The 16,951-nt window shown below is 44.7% G+C and overlaps 1 protein-coding gene across 1 annotated transcript in view; it reads left to right on the top strand.

Annotated features, from left to right (window-relative positions):
• The window catches only part of LOC143361211 (hemicentin-1), a 261,168-nt gene that overhangs the window by 132,629 nt on the left and 111,588 nt on the right, over positions 1 to 16,951 (top strand). The gene's annotated exons all lie outside the window — the stretch shown is intronic.

Below are 16,951 nucleotides of genomic sequence, written 5' to 3' on the forward strand. Positions count from 1 at the left end.
CGAAAACTCTTACGCGTTTATAGCAAGAATTAGTAAGTGCGATTTAACGCTAGATTAATTACAGCGCCAGAAGGTGACCGTTTTCCATTACTTTAGAAAAATAAGAGCGCGTCTGTCCAATTCTTTAGCCATTTTTTAAATAGTCTACACCCGAGGAAATAAATTTGTTCAGTAACTCCTCATCTTTACAATCTTGATAATCGTGAATTAAAAATATCAGAAGTAAACCTAGCGTTGAAACAGTGGAAGGTTAAAATGATTTAAGAATTAAGATGTTTTTCAAATATTCAAACGTCATCGAAATCGGAGGATATATTTAAATTTCTTAAATTATTTAACAATGTTCCACCAATTCGACGATCTCGCATAATAGTTACGTCACAGAACGCTATTCCGAATTTTTTCAAAGGTGATCACTCAGAGGGTAGTATGCCACTGAAGGATAAATTGTTTCTCAACCCTTACTAACTGATTCAACATTCTGAAAATAATACGTCAATTGAACCAATTTCGTCTAGATATCTCAAGCGACAACCGAGAAAATAAAAGTTAAAGTTCACTCCCATACTACCCTTAGTCGAAGGGGTAGAGATCCAAAATTTCACAGAATAGTGTTCCAGGCGACGACAATTGTTTACCACCCAAGAAAGATGAAAAATGGCATGGAATCTCCCACGCTTTTCTTGCCAAAAGGTTATGGACCTTCGCAGCTCCCCGAACCTCGCCAGTCTCGTTAGGAAAATTGTCCCGCGACTCATTAGGACTTTTCGGGAAGCATTTACGGGGGTGCTAATCGCGTGTCATTGAATTAGGCGTACTCTCAGCTTATTGAAAAGCCGCGTAAAGTCTGCGATCGGTGAAAACGGCGCGAAAAGAGCGGTTAACTGCGAACCCTCGATTAGAAGGGTAACGATAGGGGCTGGCAGGTTTGCCAGATCATGGGAACGGTATCACTTAGGCGCGGGACCCCGAGACAATTTCACTTAGGTCGACGATTCGCGGAATCGGCGCATACGAAACGAACCGAACCGTTCCGTAATGCTCGCTCGTTCCAGGACCCAGCCGACTTAACCTACAAAACGAGTCGTTCCAACTTCTCGGATTCTTTTCCGCCGCCTCTTCCGACCCCCGCGGCGTCCTTGTCTACTTTTTCCTGAAGTTGCAACCCCTTCCCGACAACCCCCAGTCCACTCGCGACAGCGCTGTTCGCAGACAATGCGCTGGAATTAAAATTCGGTTGTTTATTTCGCTGGGGAGAAGCGATCTTTCCTTATCGACGTTCGTTGAGTTTGCAGTCGGTCGTAAAAGGACATTAAACACAATTTTACTGTGGTTTTTTCTTTTTTTTTTTTTTAATTAGGAAATCTCTTATGAGATTTATTATTACACAGTGTTTAGTACAGAGTATTACATAGTATATTGTATGGTATAACGAAAACGTTAGCAACGATATAAAAAGAAACAAAGATTCTTAGGCACGTAGGTTACATGTATTTAGAAAGGCTATCATATAGACGCACGCATTAATATTTAGGATCAGCTATTATTTACCGTGGTTTGACCGATTAGGCTAAAGACTCGACATTGTTCTTCCTAACTCGTTGCGGACGAGTATTTTTCTAAATATTTTAAAAACCGAATCGTGCATCAAAGTCTTGTGGAAAAACAAAAATGGATACTTCGTTGCTACGTAATCTGTTTGCAACTTTAGGAATTAAATACATGGTTCTGATTTCATCGATTTTAATTCAACGAACTGGAATATTAATTGTAAATGTGCGAGAAGACTCATTTTGGCCGTGCTAATGATTATGTATGTAAATGTTACAAAAAGCATTGAATTAGAAAGAATGTTTGGATTTCGATGTCGCAAAAAGTTCCATAGATAGGAAGACACACGTTGAGTGTACAATTTGTCTGTGACCTAGTTCAACGAGTGACTTTTTCTGAAATTTTTCTGTTTCACTAAATTCCCCCCGCGGAAAAACGCACAATTCGAAAAATATTTGACTGTCCTACATCCTGTGTTTTTCGAAACACGTCGAAAACCGTGTTTCCAATCCTCTTGAAAGGGCTCTTTTCATCCTTTCCACCCTTGTATTAATACCTGCGCATTGGAGTACCTGCTTTCCGACTACGGATTTTCTGCATTTATGACAAAAATGTGTAATCTAAAATAGTGCTGTTAAAATTACTCGCTAATTATTTTTATCTTACTGGAGTTATTAAAGGAAGAATGTTTATCGTGCATAAAGATCCGCAGACTAATAATAACGTGACTGAACGTCCCAGACAAAATCTTGAATATTAAAATTCAATTTTCAACTTTTCTGTACTCATTGCCGTACTAAAGACGACCGCTAGACGATTTTAGTACCATAATCATATTCTCAATGTCAACGTCAGACTACAGGAGCTACGTCGACACTTATTTATTTATTTTTTTTCAAATTCAGCTAGTCGGAAATAGTACAACAGTATCTTCTTTCGCATTTAATCTATTTTCATTGTCGTGAGAAATGCACGAAATCCTCTGCTCACCTGACGTATAAAAAAAACACCTGTCAAAAATCCTCCCCGAGAAAATAGTCTCCTGCGTAAGTTTGCTCGAAATCGGCCGGTGTAACCCGAATATACACGCCAGTAAGTTTCCTGTGCGGACCACAGTGCGCTCGCCACCAACCGCGAAACATATTAAAAGCATAAATACGCCAACAGAGAAAGAAGGACGCTCACGGGAAAAATGCTGGTTTCCCTTGTTCCCCTATTCTCGTTCGCCCTGCTCACCCCGAGCAACCCCTCCGACACCCGTTGCGACACAAAGGTTTCCCGAATGAATCTCAAAAACGCGAATTACGGTAAACGTTTGCCGGCACAACAACGGAACGACGACAGAAACCCAAAGATCACGGTGTGCCACAGGGTTGAAGCGGCAATTTTGATTTGCAAATTTCAATCCGAACCTCGTCGTATCCACCGACCACGCTAATTTTTCTGTCCAGTTCTTCCCGCCCTCGCTCGCCGCGAATTCTAATTACACTCGGACGGGGAATGTTTCTTGCCGCGTTCCGCTACGAGGCTCTTCTTTGCGAAGAACTACTGTTCGTGCTCTTTCCGCGTCTGTCCTTGCCTGTACCACTTCTTTTCGTCCTGGTTCCAACAGCATCCTTATCGATTTCGGTCACCGCTGTTCTCGAATCGCCGGCAACGCTCTGCTGTTAACGCTTTACAATTTTTCAATAACCGAGCTGTATGTAAGACAGGCCTGGGTGACTGGCGGCTCGCGAGCCACAGATCGGAATCGCCAGTTTAGGGGAATTGACTCGAATCGGGGAGAAAAAGTTACTACCCCCTCTCTGCCAGTATCGGATTAGTCACGTGACATTGTGACGCACGCACGACAGGGACGAAACGCGTCACGTGACGGGGCCGTGACGGAAGCGTGGGGGAAAAAGCGTTATAGGAGGGGAAGGTGGGGAAGCGTAATAGGAGGGGAAGCGTTATAAGAGTGAGGAGACAAGTCTTAATCTGGTGACTCTACCGCAGACGACTCCCCTCCCTAGTCCTGTGGATTGAAGACGTACTGAGGCAAAGGGCAATATGAAATCGGTGATAGTGGGGGAAGGAGCAGCGTAGAAGGGGAAGGTAGGGTGGGGAGACAAGTCTTAATCTGGCAACTCTATTGCAGACGATTCCTCTCCCTACTCCTGCGTCCTCCCCACCAAACATTCTCTGGAGTGTAGATGTACCAAAGGGCAATATGAAATAGTTGATAGTGGGGGAAGAAGTGGCGTAGGAGGGGAAGGTAGAGTGGGGAAACAAGTCTTAATCTGCTGACCCTGCCGCAGAGGACTCCTCTCCCTACTCCTGCGTCCTCCCCACCAAACATTCTCTGGAGTGTAGATGTACCAAAGGGCAATATGAAATAGTTGATAGTGGGGGAAGAAGTGGCGTAGGAGGGGAAGGTAGAGTGGGGAAACAAGTCTTAATCTGCTGACCCTGCCGCAGAGGACTCCTCTCCCTACTCCTGCGTCCTCCCCACCAAACATTCTCTGGAGTGTAGATGTACCAAAGGGCAATATGAAATAGTTGATAGTGGGGGAAGAAGTGGCGTAGGAGGGGAAGGTAGGGTGGGGAGACAAGTCTTAATCTGGTGACTCTACCGCAGAGGACTCCTCTCCCTACTCCTGCGTCCTCCCCACCAAACATCCTCTGGAGTGTAGATGTACCAAAGTGCAATATGAAATAAGCGATAGTGGGGGAAGGAGAGGCGTAGGAGGGGAAGGTAGAGTGGGGAAACAAGTCTTAATCTGCTGACCCTGCCGCAGAGGACTCCTCTCCCTACTCCTGCGTCCTCCCCACCAAACATTCTCTGGAGTGTAGATGTACCAAAGGGCAATATGAAATAGTTGATAGTGGGGGAAGAAGAGGCGTAGGAGGGGAAGGTAGAGTGGGAGACAAGTGGAATGTTAAGGGAACACTCAATTTTCGCCGAAATATGGCTGACATATAAGGTGTTATAACTTCGTGACGATAAATCGTACAACAATCATTCTGGGCTTGTTTGAAAGCTTGAAGCCTCTGCTAACATGTAATAGATCAGTTTTTTACTTGGCTATTATAATTCTTAGTAAAAACATTCGTCCTGATACGTGACAAGCAAGATCAGTTTGGAATTTTGACTTACACCGGTTTCAAATTCTTATTTTGCACACATATCCGCAGTCTAATGATCACCGTAAGGAAAGGAGGCGTTCCGTCGTGATCGGTAGGAGAACCAGGGACCAATGGAAAGGAGAGTAGCCGAAATGATTTGCTCCCCGCGGCTTCTGTTATCGGTGAACCAGTTACGACGACGAACTTCAGACCTCAGCTCGTCTCGAGAGTGGTTTAAACCCCTCGGTTCTTCCGCGCGTTGGCGGAGGTACTTTCGAGAGTCGTTACCCCGTTCGCGACTCCGTGAACCCGCAAATGTCTCGAGTTTCGTTTCCATTCGCGGAGCCGAGCTCCTCCAAGAAACTTTGTTCCAATCGGGCCGCGGAGGAATCGAGATTCTTTTTTCCTGGCATGAGCGAGAGATCGATCCTCCGGCTGATACTCGCGAATCCCCATACCAATTAACCATTTCACTTGTCAAAGAAAATATCACTTTTTCTACATTTTGGTTTGAGCGAAACGAAGGTGGACACGCAAGCTGCACGTTTGAAACTCACGAAATTTTAAGAATACTGTGATTTCTCTATATATGTCGCCAAGGCTCGGATGATAAATGTCGCGGAATTATCCCCACTACCGCGGGGTGTATGAGGGGCCACGAAGCTCGAGAGACCTCCGATGCCGAGGAGTGTAAATGTCTCTTGGACGATACAAGACCAGTGTCGTTGACATATATCGAGAATTCGCTGTATCTCAAATAGAATTCTCAATGGGTGCCCATGCGAGTTTGTGCATGTTCGAGGGCTTAAATTAAAGACTGAAGTTCGCGCCCAGTCACATTAAAAATAAAAATAAGGTAAACGGAACTCGTGCATTTTCCAAGTCCGCAAAATTTAAGGGGCACTTCGAGCCAAATTTTCGAAGACAATATCGACAATAATATCGATATAAGAAAGTCGGATTGCCGGAGGAAATGACTTCTTGTCCAACTCTTTTTCATTCCACTAAGAATATTTTACCGGTGAAAATTGTTCAACGAAAAAATGTGTCCGTTAAAAAGCGAACATTCGAACAGGGTGACCGAACGAATTGGCACAAAGACATTTTCGCCGTGGTGCGCGCTCTCGAAACGAAAAAATGACCCGTGAAAAAAAAAACGAAAATTCGGTGAAGCCGACCAAACAAACTCGCGCACAAAGGCGGGCATTTTAACCGATGAACGTTCTCGAAACGGCAAAACAATGACCCGCAAAAAAAGCAACTATTCGGAGAGGCAAACAATTGCCGTGATATTCAATAATTTTCCTTATTAAGCTCGCGAGGGAGAACGACGTGTGTTGTTCGAGCTCGATTCGCCTTTGCGGAACTCGCGACAAGATTCGCAGTTCGTTATCCGGTTCGGCGGGGCTAATGAAAATGAACCACTCGGCGCGGAACGGAAAAAGCGTCGATAATTTACAGCTTCGGCCGCGTGTAGGCGTGTATAGTTCGTCGGGACGGTATTCCCGCGGTGTAACCGGCTTGTTAAATATCGAATATCGAGCCGAAAAGCGGCCGCGGAGAAGCATCCGTCTTTCGAGCACAAATATGCAAATGCAATTCGACGCGGGTGAAGCGAAAAAGAGAGAAAGAAAAAAGGAAAAACTCTCTGCGTGGAAGCCGGTGCATTTTCGGTCGGCGAGCGTATTCTCTCGTTAGACTTTCAAGCGCATCGATCGGGAATCCCGCAATTATTCGACGTACCACTGTCGTTTCCAATTAGACAAAGATTCGTGGGAACTCTGGAGGAGGCAACGAGGTACCCGAGCGACAACGTTTCGATCGATCCGAAAAACAGTTAATTTTTCCGATCTTCTTCAACTTTCTTTTTCCTACTTTCCGTGTTTCCGCTAGCCTTTGTCTGTCTCTCTCTCTCTCTCTCTCTTGCGAACGAGAGCGAGAAAACGTTTCGTGCTTGTCCAGCGTCTGCGAAACGAACGGACGTATTTCAACGCGAATTAGCCCCGTTCCAGGAGATCTTCGTCTCGTGGAAGTTTACTTTGCGATGGGAAAAGCTGCACGCCCCGAAAAAACCACTCGCTCTCCGCCGCTCCCGTTCTAAAAGCACTCTTGGAATTTGTAAAAGTAATCACTCCCCGGTTAAATACCTCGGACCGGTCGGATAATGATATTAACACCGACGGAATCGCCGGACGTTTTAACCCGCACAGAGACGGACATACTAATCGCCCGGATAAGCTTCTGTTCGACGTAAGCGCCCCGACACCCGCGCTTTTGTCCCACCCGAAACAGGCTCACCTGTCCTGGTGAACGAACATGATTCGTATTAAAGAAAATCACATTTTTTACCTCCTCTTCGCGTTGAAATTCATGCCGTAAGATATCTTGCTGAAAAATGTTTCTTTTCATTTTATTTCTTTTTTCCACTAATTCTCACCCCCGCAAAATCGCGTCAATTTTTGTAAGTTCAATGAATTTCTCTAGCTTGAACCTTTCTACCAAGTTTCAGCCCCGTACCTCGCCCGTAAGGGTAGTTACGGGTAACGAAGGGAAATACAGTTTTCGCCCCATTTTTCCCATTTAATCAAACGTAAAAATTCTGGAAAAAATCTGACGCATTTATCATATCGAACCGCATGTTCGAGAATTTTTTCCGATTTTTCAATTGCAAACTTTGGTTGTGAAAAATGTAAAACCGGAAATCTGTATTTTCTCGAATCATTCCTGGTTTTTCATTTTTCACGACCAGAGTTTGCAATTAAAAAATCGGAAAAAATTCTCGGATATGTGGTTCGATATGTTAAATGTGTCAGACTTTTTTCGAAATTTTAGACACGATAATCTCGAGAAAATGAAGCAAAACCCTGGGTTTTCCTTTGCTGCCCCCGTAACTACCCTTACGGACGAGCTACAGGGTTGAAACTTGGTGGAAAGGACTCTTTCTCGGTGAGCCATCGAACCGAGCCATTTGTGCAACGTATAAAAGCGTTTACAGCTTTGATAAACGCGGAAACAAAAATCTGGAATGGGTGATTTCGACTCCGTCAGATGGTTGCGTCGCGGAGGAAAACGATACAAGACGCCATCGCCACGGTGCATTAGGATGAAAAGTTGCGAAACGATCCGTGTACGACGCTCGTTCCGGTGTCGGTTGTCCTCGAAGCGGTCATGAAATATTTATTCAAATGTTTACGGTGAATTTATACGCGGTGGCGCATAAATAGCCGCCTCGCTATTGACTCGCGAGAGGCAGAGACAGAAAGAAAGAGAGAGAGAGAGAGAGAGAGAAAGAGGGTCTATATCGTGCAGTGGAAACACCACTCTCTTCTCCACGGCTCGTTAGACTTTGAAGCAGTTGGACCGAGTGGCCTTCGATTATTCGCGGTGCGCTCATCTAAGCCGGTCCCCAATTAACGAAACATCGGGAAAACGAACTTCCTTCCGGCGCGGCGGAAGTTACGATGTTTCATCGAGACGGCAAGTTTCTAGTGGCCCGTTAGACCTCGTCGTTCAAGAAAAATACCCGGGAAATTCTCGAGCGGTTCGCCACTTAATGCGAGCCGTCCCCGGGAAGCCTCGTCGATCGTATCGCGAAAACTTGCCGTAACGAAGACGAGTCGCTCGAACGGCGCCAAATTCCAAATTCCAAATTCCGATCGCTCTGAATAGAGTACCCAGCGACGCTTGCACTTGGCGAAAAAACTGCTAAACGATTCCCGTTCGTCTGTTTTTACTGCGCCAATGAATTATTAATTTTAACGCTTCCGAAAGAGTAACAGCGTCGCCTGAAAGTTGCAGAAAGTTGCTGTTGCTATTGTTTGTAACAACTCTTCTTCCCGCAATTTTTCCATTTTTCTGACCAATGAGAATCAACAAAACCGTGTTCTGGGGTAAACGCTGTGTACCACGCTTGTAGAATACAGTGATTTCTCTATATATGAGCCGTTCGGCGCACACATCGATTAACTCCATAAAACAAAAAGTTGAGAAATGCGATGAAGTAATGTGTATTGTTTTTTAAAATTCCTGTTATAATACAAATTCAGATATATAATGTAGAATGCATAAATACAGATATAGCTTTCATCTAACGGTATGTAAAATTAATAAGAAAGAATAGCCAAAAAATAATCGTCAGTAATGTTACAGTTTTTATGTGACTGGTGGAGTTAATCGATTTGGCAACTGAAAAAAGTAATAAAGTTAAATTCAGTCTTTAAATTTTTAAGTTTTTTTATTACAGAAAAAGTTAGTTATTATATATTTTTATTACAGCTTTTCCATAGAAATGAATGTTGACAGTTCTGTTATAATATATTTTTTGTGATTAATTCATAGCAGTTTTATTTTAGCAGCATTATTCTTTGGGATAATTCAGCAATATTATAAATAATGTCTCCTTCATCAGCTGTATGTGAGGATTCGTCATTTCGATTTGTTGTCAAGTTTTTATAGTAATCATGTTTAAAAGGAGGAATGAATTTTAGCAGGTCCATCGTGTCTCTCCATTTTTCCCTTGTCACAGTTTTACCTTTAGGATATAATAAAGGCTGATCTATATTTTTCAAACTTTGCCGTCTACCTACTACAGATTTTCTTACATTAATGGCTTTAAATTCTGTATCTTCATTATAGTCACATTTGAATTGTATGAGATGGGGTTTGGACCTTTCTAACTTTATCCAGCGTATTTTAAGCCAATTTACTGGAAGCCCTGTGACGGTTACTTTTCTGTTAATGATTGATTGTTCTAAAGGTTTTGTTGACAAAAAATCTTGGTGGGTCATTTGGATTAAGCGTTGATGCACGACCGGAACAGATACTGCGTTACTGAAACGATTTACATTAGAGTATGGAGTTAATCAGAATGGCTTCTGAAATAAATTACTTATTATTCAATGGCCAAAACAATTTTGCCGTTTAATGGTGCTAATATTTATTATTCAGGAAAGTTATTATAAATATAAAAAGTTATGACTATACCAAGTGCTTTGACACTTAAATTTAAGATTTTTTAAAAAGTGGAGTTAATCGATGTGTGCACTGAGCGGTTCAATATGTGTCGCCAAGGCCTGGATGATAATCGTCGTGGAATTATGCCTCGGTTCGAGTATGTCTCCTGCACGATACACGACACTGGGAGACCCGAGCTGTGGACAAAAATCGAGAATCGTAACTGTAATCCTTTTTTACCAAGAAGTATTGCAGATGCTCGTCGCCAACATCCAATAAAAAGTTGCGAAAGATTGCAATGATCGAATAACAGAATCAGCAAAACCCCGAACAATGACCGTCGTCGTTCCACAGAGGATCGTGAATGTTTTATCTAGAGAAGCGCCGCGACGCGTCTCTAATCCGTTGAACGTCACAACGGCGAATTTTCTTTCTGGTGGCGGGGCATGGTGTGTCTCGGTTATGGTAACCGTCCGATCGATAACCAATGACGCTAATTACCCGCGAACAAAGGGGACCCGGTGTTCCGTGGAGAGAGAGAGAGAGAGAGAGAGAGAGTCACCATTGCGAATTCACGGCCGTCGGATTTTGTTGCGGAAAATCTGCCCGGCACGCGTAACCCGTTCGAAACGAATTTTATTCGCGTATTTTTTTCTTTTTCGATCCCCCGTCGCGTTTTGCGCTTCCCGCGTCGAACGAAAACGAGCGAAGCACTTCAGACAAGAGCGGACGCGTATCGAGCGGTGTTTCCGTGGCCATTTTTTCGATTTCGATCGAGCAGAGAGAAAGAGAGAAAACGGAATATTTAACGGACGAGTCTGTGCCCCAGCAGTCCGGACTACGAAAATGGCACTATCATCGACGATGGTTACATCCGACCGGACGGAATTGAAACATTTTTCAAGCCATTAGAACGGAAACGACCGGTCTCGTTCGTGCGACGACGCGTACAACGTTGTCCGGAAGCATTACGACGTCTATCGCGCGTTTCAGACGGGAATCTGGCGTTTAATCGATATCGCGTTACATTTTGAACAGTGCTCGGAATCAACACAGCTCGATTGATAGATCGTCGGGGCTGTCTTTGATCGAAATGTGCGCCGCTTCGGCTCGAAATTTGCGGCACTTTCTCGTAAATGAAGAAATGCAGATTTTGAAATCGACTGCTGCGACAATACCGAACGAATACACCCCACTGATACAGTGACTCGCCGTAAATTGTGCGCGCATCGCTTAAATTAGGATGACGTTTTCGTAAGTGGAACAAACAGTACTTCTCCTACGGAACCAATTACTGGATAAAAATTTGTGATGGGATACAAATTTTTCTCGAAGTAATGGTTTCCGAAACTTCAAGTGCAATTATACATATTTTCACCGTCGTGATAGCTGAGTTTGAGGTGTATCCAACCACCTATAGCCACCTATGACCTTCGCGTGACCTTGAGTAGAAAAATTGACAAATACTAGGCATTTGATGGACATAATGAGAGAACTCTGATAAAAGGATTATCGACTGAGTTTTCGTATTATTACTCGTATACCTTTCTTCGTGAACGTTTAAGGATACTTTCAATTAACTTCAAACAACAAGAAGAGGAAGTAGTTGGCTAACTCCGGCGCGGAACATTTTTATTTTGCACGAAGCTGCGCAGTTTAGTTACGGATTATCCTTTGTCGTGATATAAAAATTCTTATCTCGCCCAAGCGGTCTACGGTTTCCGCGCTGGCCGATCGATTCAGCTCGCGGATTTCCGGTTCGCATTCCGGCGGCTGCTCGGCGATTCGATTAAAAACTCTCGGTACCGATCGCCGGAGCGAACGCGGCCGATGCTCGAAATTAATATTAATAATTTCATAGGAGTCTAGCCCGGGGATTCATCGGTGCCCGAGGCTCGTCCCCCGTCAACGGCAAACTTTTCTCGCCGGACAAACAAGTTTAAATGAAATTGCCGTGCACGTCCCGCCGCGGAAAACCGTCCAGCCGTCGACGGATACACCGAAGAAGAAACCGAAGGTGGCGGCAACGGCGCCGATGCAAAAGAGCCGCTCGGGAAATGCAAACCCTCTGAAAAACAATTTCTTAAAAGAGCCGGGAAATCCCGGCGCAGAAACCGATTTGATAAAACGCCACGCTTTTTTCAATTAGCCACCGCGCCGATCCAAAAGTTTCTCCTAGTTAACTGTCGGCGAAAAACGGGGCAGATGTAACTTCTACGTCGATCCTCGTAATTGCTATCCCCGCGATTCCTGTGGATTTTACTCGTTTACAGTGTTCACTCGATATATGTCCACAACGCGGGTCTACCTAGTGACATGTATCGGCGAGGAGATGCTATTGTTTGATTCACTGCCGAACGTAGACAAGGACAGCTTCTCTTGACCCCTCGTTTATAATTCTGGGACTTTTATGGTGCAGTTATTTGGGACATATGGGAGGGAAATGGACAGTCAGAACACAAAATTATAAAATATTAGATCGTCTCGTAAGTTCGTGCCGTTTACTCTTGTACCGTTTAAATTTTAAAAATAAAATATGTAATCACCCTTTCATTCCACAACCTTTTCTGACCTTTTCAGCAAAGACATCATACCGTATAAAATTTCTGCGGATTTTCATTAAAATACTTTTCAACGGTGAATAATATAAACATATCCAAGGCACGAACTTATGGGACGACCTAATATATTAGAAAGGTTGGAGGACGTTGCAGTGCGTCGTTATTGAATTAACCGGAAATAGATGTACGCAGAGTCGCCATATTGAGACTCGTATCCCCACTCTACCTTCCCCTTCCACGACGCTGGTCTCTGTGTTGAATTGTCACGTGACTAACCTGGGACTGGCAGGGAGGGGGTAACCGTTTCCCCTCGATTCGTGCTAGCTCTCATCTGAAGACTACGGTAGCTAAAGCCACAAAGTTGCGTTCCGGAATACATCGACGCGCGATTCCGCATAGTTGTCGGAAAGGATCGGGCAAAAATGCCGACGAGGAAGAGGACAATTCTCGCAGTCGCGATCGACGGGAGTCTTGGTTTCATTTCCGGCGAGACGCGCGAAATGAGGAAACTTTTTGTTTGGACAGGGAGCCGGGCCGCTGTCTCGGGACACGCGAAACTGTCGGGATCGGTAAGCGCATCAAAATTGTGGACACACACAGGGGAGAACAAAAAAGTTCGCCGGAGCGTAGTCTGTTTCTGACACAGATTTCAACCGGGCTAGAGCGACGCGCGTGTCCTGGCTCCCTCTCTCTTTCTCTCTCTCTCTCTCTCTCTCTCTCTCTCTCTCTCTCTCTCTCTCTCTCTCGATTCTCTCTTCATCCCCAGTTTGTCCCCCTCTTCGTCCCATCGGTCCGCATAACGCGAAGTTTCTCCTTCCGTTTCGCTCGGTTTTTGTTCACCGCGCCGCTAAACGAAAATTTTGCACGTGAAATTGCCTCGCGCGCTTCACATAGCAAAAACAGAATTTCATGTTTCGCAGATTATGGGATAATAGTGTTTACCGGGTCGGGGGAGTGGAGGGGAGGGGAGGGGAGAGCTAGATCTCTGGATATATGCGGCTCTTCCTCTCTTCCGCCCTCTCTTTCTCTGTCTGCTCGATGCAGAAACGCGGCCGGCATAATTGCATCCGCGGGTGCAACGTTGCCCGGCGACGAAACGTTGCTCCTCCGATAAAATTCATCGCGCAAAGCATAGTTTCGATCTTCTCTGGACCGGGACCGGGAACGGGAACGGGAACGGGAACCGTCTCGTCGTCGGATAATCGAGCTCTTCCCTCCGCCATGGCGAAATTAGTAGCCAACGAGAGAATGCTATGCGGAGAGGGATGTTGTTTCTTTGATGGGAAATTCATAGTATTAGATTCCGATGTTTTCGGGTTTTTCGTTTGAACACCGACGTTGCATATTTGAAGCTTGAAGTAGACTTTGATGCAAGATAAACATTTGTCCGTGTTAATTGCAAGTTACATGTATTTTTTTTTTCTTTTCTTCTAGTCTATTTTACTGTACTGTATTCCATCTTACCATGCTACACGACTCTAAACACTGTGTATGCATCAACACAAGTCTGCTTTAACTAGTCAAACTCTTTGAAACACTGTACCTTATTTTATTCTAGTCTATTTTACTGTACTGTATTTTTTTTTTTTCTTTTCTTGATAGCTTCGTAATGTTGAAAACAGTACAAAAATATATTTTAGTCGCATTTTTATCACAAATCCATGAAATCGGCAATCTGTTGCAAGTATTTTTATGCATTCGTGAAGAAATTAGCTGGGTGAAATTACATTTCGATGAAAGATTCGAAATATCTGAGAATATTATTTTCCTTGTTTTCGATGTGAAAAGGACTATTACACACTGAAATTAATTATTATTTAAAGCCCTACAGTCTGATGGTTTTGATGCACTGCGAATATTAGAAGTTACAAGAAAGTAGGTCGTCCTGACGTTTCTAAAGAAGACGATTTTTTCAGTTTAATTTTCTTTGAAGTTTCAAGACCGAGAAAACGTGGTGTCAAAGCGATTTTTTGCTATTTTGACTTTTGAAGGGATACACACGATGCCTTAGAGTCCGACGTTTCGGGGATTTTTAGTTATTTTATTTTAGCGAAGCTTTGAGGACATCCTGATGATTAAAAAGGTGTCTAAAATCTCGTTTTGCCTCGTATAACGCGATCAAAAAATTGCTACGAGTGGCAGAAAAGGATAACAAAATTCGTCGGAATGGGTACCGTACCAATATTTTCAAGTTAGAGACCCGAAGAAGTCGGTGACCATTTTCGATTCTTTTCTCCGATACGACCCGATATTTTCGAGATCTATGAAGTTCGGAAAGCGCTGTAAAGTCCGGTAACGAGTCCCTACGGGATAAAATTGATTTTTTGGCGGAACGTCGGGCATTTCTGGATCGCGGGTCGAGTCATGGGAAACGTTAGCGGCCACCGTTCGCAGAAAAGTTTCCGGCCGTGCTCGTTACGAGGAGGCCACGGTACCACCCCGTTCTGCCTTTAGAAAGATTCTGATCGCTCGGCAACTTCTTCGGCTTCAGCCGACGGAGATAAATACAGTCGAGGTGGGACGGGACGGGACCGTGCCTCGTTTCTTGCGCCGCGAAAGATTCCCAAGTTTTCACTGATCCGCGCAAGACCCGAAACTTTCCTCGGACGTAAATTTGCCGCGCCAGCCCGAGTCCGCTTGAATAACCGTAGTTATGTCTTCCGCCGTGACGTATGCCCGCGAATCGCGATCAATTCGCCACGTAGAGTCTCTCGCTGATTTTCTTCGCAATCGAATTCGCTCGACGCCGAGAGAAATTCCGGCCCTGAGAAATCGGTCGCACGTGTCCGTATGAAACTGCTATGGTTACGCGTTCGTCTTCATCGTTTTCACCGGTGGCCGGTCAAAATTTACCACTGTTTATCTCTCGCGTTTGTGCCGCGAAAGATAACAACTTCTGAATCGAGTGCAATTTTATTCTCAGCCCTTCGATGGATCGTAACACTTCGAACATAACCTATAAAATATTAGACTAGGCAAAATAAAAATATTCTGCATCGATTGCAGACAGCAGGAATTAGATAAAAATTTGTTCCTCTTCTTAACGATCTTGACATATTAAGAATAGCATGATCCTTGGACTTTTCTGATCCTTTACTGTCTCGTATTTCACGCAATTAATTTATTAACGCGTAAGAATCCTCAGGTTGTAACATACATGATGTTACACGTTCATTTTGGGTGAAAATAATAAATAATTGCAGCCACACGATGAATATGCAATTGCATATTTTCACGGTACCATTTAATATTTTCTCCCGAATTTTCTTTCTTCATTTAGACAAGGAGCAATTCTTGGAACACCATCGATTAAGAAATTCTGTTCACAATGAACTCAAAACCGAATGCTCGACGCGGTAAAGAACATTTTCGAAATTTTTACCGCGTCGCACCTCGTTACCGTGTTCTACGTGTTAGAATTGTCCAAAGTTGTCCATCCTTGAAAGTTGTTCCTTGAATCGCGATTATCCGGTCCGAAGATTCGCGTGAAAAGATAGCGCGCGCCCGGTTCGGTAAGATTCTTGGCGAGACCTCCGCGAGCAATTTCCCGGTGTAGAACAATGGCGAATTATTACAGGCCGATAACGAGGCGCGTTGTCGCGGGCCACCGTCACGCCGGCCCGCGCCGGCCCCCGAACGTTTAATTAATACTTGGTTATTTTCCCGTTGGTCAGACTCGAGGCCACAATTTCGCCATCCAATTAATAACCATACACTCCTGGCCGGAAGGCCGCCGTTAACGAGATTCTCGATCCTCGATTCGCTGGACCACCCTCCGACGACCAGTTGTATTAGGTGTACACATTAATTTGTCACGACTAATCGATTGTTCGTTCGTTTCCGTGTCTTTCGCCTGACGTGTCCAGCTTTCACGGTGACGGGCTTCTAATTGAAAATAACAAAGCTCTATCGAACGGCACGGTGGCTTACTGTTGTCATTAAACTACGGGTTTTACGGCATTTATGAGGGACATGGATAAGCGAAATATAGAACAGTGAAATGTTCAGCTGCAAGCTCTGTCATTGGCTTGTACGTGCTTCAAAAAGTAGTGTCTCTATGGTTTAGGTCAGTGGTGGGCATGGTAGGGGGCCCTGAGCTGCCTGCTTCCCCCACCAACGCCTCTTCCGTGCAGCGCGCATCTTCGCTGCGCAGCGGTGTGGAGAGACAGCTTAAGCCTCGCACGGGTGGGGGGAGAAGGCGGAGTCGCGAGGCACCGCTGCGCGGCGAAGGTGCGCGCTGACCAGGAAAAAGGCGGTGGTGGGGGAAGCCTTCGCCACGCAGCGGTGCCTCAGTCTCTCCCCCCACCCGTGCGAGGCTTAAGCTGTCTCTCCACACCGCTGCGCAGCGGAGATGCGCGCTGAGCACGCAAGAGGCGTTGGTGGGGGAAGCAGGCAGCTTGGGGGCCCTACCGTGCCCATTAGTGGCCCAGACGGCGCCCACGATGGGCTGCTTCTACGCGAGGACTGCCATTCTCGTTTCGTCTTCCGCCCTGCCAAGCAGCTGAGAGAGCACGTGGTAACCATTGCATTATTCCTGCCTTTCTTTATATAAATTTTTGGATACCGTATATTCTGATCGGTTATTACTACTTTCGGATTTTTTTATTTATAAAGGAGATTTCAACAGAAATGGTTGAATCAATTTCTCTATTCAGGTTTTGAGACCTGAACGCCTCACTTGTGAACACCTTAACTTTTCAATTATTTTTAACCCTTAGCACTCGAATGACGACTGTAAGGCGCCAGTAAAAATTGCTGTGTCATTATTCAAAATATTTTGT

Source organism: Halictus rubicundus, chromosome 15, assembly GCF_050948215.1.
Source record: "Halictus rubicundus isolate RS-2024b chromosome 15, iyHalRubi1_principal, whole genome shotgun sequence".
Classification (NCBI taxonomy): Eukaryota; Metazoa; Arthropoda; class Insecta; order Hymenoptera; family Halictidae; genus Halictus; species Halictus rubicundus.